Below are 7427 nucleotides of genomic sequence, written 5' to 3'. Positions count from 1 at the left end.
AATTTAATTAAGCAGATGAACAATGACCCAGCTACTGAAACTGATACAGAGATAGAGAGAAACAATGAGATGTCCAGCATCAATGATTTCATACTCTCATCCCTTAGGGAAACATGGAGATGGGTAAAAAGATCATCAGGTGGCCTTCCTATTGGGTGTCCCCAACATGCTTCCCTCCACACTCAGGCAGGGCTACACCTTTTATCTCGTTACACCCGCTATGCTTATGCATCAGAGTAAGAGTATCACCCCTTTTCCTTATTTGTACTTCCACACTTTACTAACTTACCATGCCCCGTTTCTTATAGGTTATTCCCTTCACTTAGAATCGCAGGGCTGGAAGGACCTCAAGAGGTCATCTAGTCCAGTCCCCTGCACCCATGGCAGGACTAAGTATTATCTAGACCATCCCTGCTAGACCATCTAACCTGCTCTTAAAAATCTCCACTGATGGAAATTCCACAACCTCCCTAGGCAGTTTGTTCCAGTGTTTAGGAAAAACTTCCTGTCAGGGTGGTTAATGTCCAACCGAAACCCCCCTTGCTGCAATTAAGCCCATTGCTTCTTGTCCTATCCTCAGAGGTTAAGGAGAACAATTTTTCTCCCTTCTCCTTGTAACAACCTTTTATGTACTTGAAAACTATTATCATGTCCCCTCTCAGTCTTCTCTTCCCTTATTCTCATTAACATACACATGAGTTACTATGGTAACTTTGTTATTACAGAATTCTTTGAAAAGTTACTACCAGTCATCTTGTGGCATTAACTGGTGCATTGAGGCCTATTTCCCAGGACATCAGAAACTAATACATCTATTACTGTATCTCTCAATCTTACTGGCCCAGGGTTATCCCTCAGCCAACTTGTCATGTCAACCTCTTTCAGGCCTGGGACCTTCGATGGCCAAGCTAAATCTCTTACTGGCCTAAAGTCTGTAGGCCTTAGGTTGATGCTTTACCTTACTTATCCTTATCCTACAACTTAAACTTATTAACCACACATTGATTGTATTATGTATTCGTATATTCATCTATCCTTGCAGTTAATTTAGATACACCTCTACCCCGATATAATGCGACCCGCTAGAACACGACTTCGGCTAGAACGCGGTAAAGGAGCGCTCCGGGGGGGGTAGGGCTGTGCACTTAAAGCAAGTTCAATATAACGCGGTTTCACTTATAACGCGGTAAGATTTTTTGGCTCCCGAGGACAGTGTTATATCAGGGTAGAGGTGTATAATCACATAACTACATAATTATATCAAACGATTAACTACAGAGATTAGTAGTGGTTACAGGCTGCTGTAATACAGTCACATGAAACATAGTCTTTCCAGGGTTAGCCATATAACATCCCATGCGTTTCTTGACTTGAGGAGGAGACACAGTCCATCTGTGTCTCCCTAGCTTGTCTAGTCAGACTAGGTGGTCCAAACCTCACTAGTGATAGTCCAGAACTAAAGCATTTTGGCATGAATTCCTCACCAGTGGAGGGGTCTCTGCCTGGCTCAAACGGGCAGGCCAAAATTAGTCCTAGGCAAATTCTTTTCAGATGAGACTCACACTGCCCACTCCCTCCCCCCATTATCCCTCTGAACGTTAACTGGTTGCAAGGAGTAGGCGGGGGGAGCATTAGATACCAAAACCCAATATATTGGCCAGTAGAGCAGTGTTCATCTTGTCTCCTTTGAAATGGAGGAATAGAGGGGTGAAGAGCTTGTAGGGGTTGGGGCAATTTGATTGTTAAGGTATCTGCCGTGGTGTGAGCTGGGGCATGGCAAAGGGTAGAAGCATTGTTTTTCAGAAGTATCTTTATCAGCTCTCTGGCCGGGCTGATCTAGCATTATCCAGGGAGGGACCTGAGCCCCATCAGAGGCATGAAAGTCCCCTTCCCTTCGGATTGTGGGTAGAATCCTAACAAAGGGCTCCTGGGAGGCCCCTGCACCTCATGGGTGTGAGACATTTGCTTCTCTAGGAGAAAATGGCAGAGCGTCACGGGGATGCCCACTTGGCAAAGTGGTGTGGTGTCCCCTGTTATCAATGCTAGCAGCACTTTTGCAGACAGCATGGAAGGGTTTCAAAGAAGAAAGGAGAGGCAGCCCAAACGGGAGAGGATGGCAAAATGTAAAATTTATGTTCAGGGGCCATAGATCCATCAATGATGAACGGAGGAGGATGGAGATGATTTAAGTTTGCATTGATGGCACATTGCAATGTGGAGCTCCCACTTCCTAGCCAGTTTGCTATCCCTGGTGGGCAGGAAAATTACCTGAATAATTTCTTTCTGCTGAGAAAGCAGCCAAGATGCTGGAATAGCTGACTACACTGTACTTCAGTTGGTAAAGCAGCAAAACAAACTTCTCTGATCCACCTAGAGGAGTTAACAAGAGAGCCGAAAAGCCTCCCTTCCAGTGGAAAGTTATGTGCTTGATCTGTGTTTGTTTCTTCAGTTGTTGAAGGGCTGGTTGACTTGGGCCAGCTGTTGCAGAGAGGATTTGCTGGTGGCAGATAGGACTTTCCCAAAGTCAAATTAGCTTATTCCTAATGGGAACTGCTATGAAAATAACCCACACTGACCTTCTCCTGCTGTTGTGTCTCTCTCTCTCTCTCTAAAGCGCTTTCTAAGAAACATAAATCCCTCAGAAAGGACAACCTTTGCACTGACCTTCAGCTTCCCCCAGGCTTACACTTAATGCCAGGTGGTCATTAAAACAGGTGTCTTTTTGTCACTTTGCCAAAGCGGGTCCATATCCCTCCATGTATGGAATAGATAGGAAATACAGCCGTGTAGCCTGCAGTATGTGGTGCACATCTCCCCTAGGGGGTTGCACCAAGAACGTCTGACTCTTCTCTTAGAGCAGTCATATATCCATATTGAGGGAGAAGTCGTATAGGACCAGGATAGGGTGACCAGATAGCAAGTGTGAAAAATCAGGACAGAGGATGTGGGGGTAATAGGTGCCTATGAGAAAAAGCCCTGAATATTGGGACTGTCCCCATAAAATCGGGACATCTGGTCACCCTAGACCAGGATGAAGACAAACTAAAGCCAGGTGCAGGCTATGCGCTGTGTGTCTTAATTCATCGTGCCCTAGTCACAAATCACCATGGCGTTCTTTCCTGTAGGCTTCACTTCCTGTGTAGGCACATCCTGATTTCCACCTCCCTGCAAAACGGGACTACTGCCCATGGGATATGAAAGCAGCAAGGGCTGTGAAAAACAAAACCCATTTTCTTTAGAGAGACATACCAGAAGGCAATTTGGCCACAGCAAACTGCAGAGTCTAGACAGCAAATCACATGACTCTTGGGTTAATTGACAACCACTGGTACTGCTACAGCCCTGAATGAAGTCAGTGCGACCCCACGTTTCTACAGCAGGTCTGCTCCAGCCTGCTTTCATTTGATTGGTCATAAATACCCAGCTTGGGCCAGGGCTGACTTGCTCCTAACCTACTGGCTAGCCCACAAACCGCATGGAGACCTTCCAGTAAAACCCCGTGTGCGATTTATTTACAATGTTCCTCTCCACCACCTCTGCAGACCAAGCAGCCTCATCCCAACAGTAACGTGGAATCGAGCCCTCCGCTCCTGACCGAGGAGAGGTCTCTCAAGGTACACCCCCTGTCTGCTTCTCAGTCCCTTTACACCTCCTTCTTGTGCCATCTGGGCTAATGAGATAATTAGCCTTCTCCAGCCCATCTCTGTCCATCCATTGGGCACAGGTCCCATAGTCAGGTGCACTCTGGGGAACTAATTGGAGTTGCGGTGATCAGAGCCCTGGCCCAATTCGGTTACCCAGCATCACATCCCCACCCGGCCAGGACCCTCTTGCTGCCTCGCTGGCTGGCTGCTGCCTGAGAGCCTTGCTGCTGTTGCTGACATCTTGGAGGAGGAAGACAGAGCTCCTGCTGCTGGACTGAGTGGCTCGCTATACCCTCTGTGTTACCTCCTGGGCCTGTGGTGCTTCTTGCTTTCATTGTGGGGGAAGGGGGAGCAGTGCAGAGCAGGGTTCTCCGCTCAGTGTCTCCCTCTGCCTCCCTGCTTCTGACCCTGTGACCATCGCATCCTGGCGGAGTCCCTGCTATACAACCCCCAACTTGGTGCGTAGGTGGTGGAGTCCCCCTTGGTGTGCCAGAGGTTGGTCCTGGCAGGTACCACCCAGATTGGAGACCTCCTGGACTATGACCGGGGGGGATCCCCTGGGGCTTTCCACCCTTCATGTTCCCTGGCACATACTCCAGGAGGAGAGGGCAGCCTTACCACCCACCCCTCGGGCTTTCCTGAGCGGGTCTTGTGGGAGGGTGTTTCCCACCCGTCCCTCACCCCTGGCCCTCTGGATCTTGTCATCGGGCTCTGCCCCTGAGTCCTTCCTCCCCCGGCCGCTCCCCCTGCATGACCTGCAGCCAGTTTGTTTCTGCACCGCACCTAGAACACAGCTGTACATGCTCGTGCTCCATGCCTTTCACTTCCTCACCCTCATGACTCACCCCGACACCAAGGGGCTGGACCTCCTACCACCTGTGCCGGCCGGGTGAGCCGCCCCATTAGGCAGGTCTGTATTCTACCCTGGGCCCACAGCCTGCCGGGGATATCGGCTGGCGGCTCCTTCCCGGAGCTGTGAGCACGGGCGTGTACTTGGTGCGGCTCGCCCTCCTCCCCGACACCTGCCCCTTTTGTGGCATGAGAGAGACCCTGGCGCACGCCTACCTTGAGTGCGCCAGGCTGCAGCCCCTTTTCTGGCTCCTCCAGAACTTTCTCCTGAGGTTCTGGCCGCACCTCTCCCCACACTTCCTACTCTAGGCACACCCCATCCGTGGCCCCACAGAGTCGCGAGACCTCGTCATCCCCCTCCTGGCGCTGGCCAAGGTGGCCGTCTACCATACCAGGAGGAGGCTGCTGGACAGGGAGGTGCTCTCTGACTGTGCGGCCTATTTCCGCTCCTCCCTTAGGTCACGTCTCCAGGCAGAGTTCTTCTGGGCCGTGTCCACTGGCTCCCTGGACGCCTCCGAGGAGCAGTGGGCCCTGTCCAGGGTTCTCTGTTCGGTGTCCCCCTCTGGCTCCCTGATTTTGACCCTGTAACCCTCACTCCTGTCCCTGTTTAATCATGTGTTGTTCCCGGCCTTTACTTGAACCCTGGGTTTAGGGGCTCCTCCCTTTAGGCTGAGTGAGGGGCCTTCTGATGTTGCAGGCAGCTTGGGCCCACCCGCTCCCAGGAATTCAATAGGTGCCGTTGCTCAGCACTCTGTCGTAAAGCTGCGTACTCGTAGTGTTTGCTGTTGCATGTACAACATACGCTACAGATACTGTGTGTTTTTAAAGTATGGGACTTGCCTAAGGCTGCAAAGATGATGGCAAGTTAGGATCAGCAAGGGAATCCTGCCTACTGGGACCTGTCATTGCTCTAGGCTGCCCAGGGACCATCTTTTGGCCATTCCATAGGCTTGTTGTCAGTGCAATAGGAAAGCTCTAAATCCAAGTCTCTTGGCTAATATGTTCATTGTATTAGTTAGCTGAGGTTTGAACGTGCTGCAGAAGAAACAGGAGTTAGGAGTCTGATGTCAGGATGCTCTGCCCTGTGGTGGGCTGATTCTGAGCCATGTCACGCTGTCTGGAGCGGCTCACGACGGTGAGTGCCAACCTCAGGGCAGATTGGCAAGAAGCAGGGCAAAAATTCCAAACTGGTGGTGACAAATGTGAACTCCTGGATCCCTGTAACAGTCTTACCATGGAGTCACACACAGTCCCCTTAGACTCTCCAGTCTATCTTGCCAGCCAGGCAAGCTAGACTTAGTGATAAATAGTCACTTACACCAAAAATCACAAAATATTCAGGTTGCTCCCAGGCCCAAGAGACCGGTCATTTACCCCAGATCAATTTGTATCTTAGATCTCACACCAAAGACAACACCTGTAGCCAATCCTGTAATAAACTAACTTAAAAGATTTATTAACTAGGAAAAAGAAATGAGGTTAAAGCATGCAAACATATACACAAATGATTTGCAATCTAAATCCTAAGAGTAACAGAGTTGTAGTGATCTGTCAATTCAAAGACCCAGAGGTACCCATGGAGATCTCTGGCTTCAGTTTAGTGTCTCTGGCCCTGTGAGAGTTCAAACAACAAAGAGATGGAAAATTTTCCTGTGTGTCTGTTTTATTTCCTTCATTCAGCCTCCAAGTCCATAGGATGAGCTTCCTTGCATGTAGCATTTCCAAGGTGTGATAGGGCCATTCACCAATCCTTTGTATTGTGATGTTCCTTGATGGCCTGGTCTGATTTTGATAGTTTTTTTTTTGGGAGGGGGAAACACTCTTCCCATCTGAGTTCACAAGTTTAGAGCAAACATTTTCAAAGTTATAAAGCAAAACTTATATATTTCCTTATAGCCTGGTAAAATACAGACATTACAAATAAGACGAATGCATGCTGCAACTTACAAACATTCTTTAGAGTCTAAACACTACATACGTTCTTGTAAAACTAATACCTATTTCGAGCAACACTAATGTGTGAGTGACCTGATCTGGGCACCAGCTATGAGTTTGTCAGTTCTCAGCTAATGCCTGCAGACTTTACAAGAGCTGGCATCTGGCCTGCCAGCATCACAAGCCAGTAGCCCAGAACTGAGCATCCTCACACTTCCTACTTGATTTTTTTCCACTATGCAAATGAAACAACAGATTTTAACTGATACAAAATGCATACTCCAGGATGTACTAGTTTGTGCTTCATGTTCAGGTCATGCTGCGACCTATTTTATCAAGCATTGGAGAGGGTGAGAGATGTAGCGGGGTAGAGCCTGTGGCAGACCAGGGAATGGGTTTGCTTGGTATTAACTATGGCTGGCTTTTGGTAGAGGGCGAAAGTGACACGTCATCCTGAGCTTTTGAAGTGGTAACTTTTTTCTTTTCTGTTTTTTTAAGCCAGAACTATAAACCAAGTTCAGACTCCTCTCGGCGATGCTGCGGAGTTAGTGCTGTGTTGTTTCTAACACGATGCGGCTGACATGGCTTCCCGCGTGGTGCAGCGGGTCCTGCTGTGGTAGGACTCGCTCTTCCCTTGGCACAGAGGCTAAAGGTGAACAGTGTCATGGCAGGGGCGGACAGCAGGGTGGCATCACAGGTGTAACCTCATAGTGGCCGGCAGGTGAGGTGGCCGGAATCAGTGTCATGAGGTCACTGTGTGTGTGTGTGACATCACCGGAGTGATAGCCCCGTGCTGGGGTCATCACGGGGTGGCTGGAAGGGAGTGACGTCCTCACAGCAGGAGTGACAGCATGATGACGGGCAGGTGTGGGCCTGCTGCCGTGGGTGGCAGTGGCTGCGTGGTCATGGTGGAAGGGAAGGTAACGCCCTGGGGACGTTGTCACGGGGCACCCATGGGTGTGAGCTCATGATGCCACGGGGAGGGCAGGTGCTGATAGC

The sequence above is a fragment of the Terrapene carolina genome, unplaced genomic scaffold (genome assembly GCF_002925995.2).
Source record: "Terrapene carolina triunguis isolate 2854851 unplaced genomic scaffold, T_m_triunguis-2.0 Scaffold33911, whole genome shotgun sequence".
In the NCBI taxonomy this organism is placed as follows: domain Eukaryota; kingdom Metazoa; phylum Chordata; order Testudines; family Emydidae; genus Terrapene; species Terrapene triunguis.
This window is presented reverse-complemented; position numbering follows the sequence as displayed.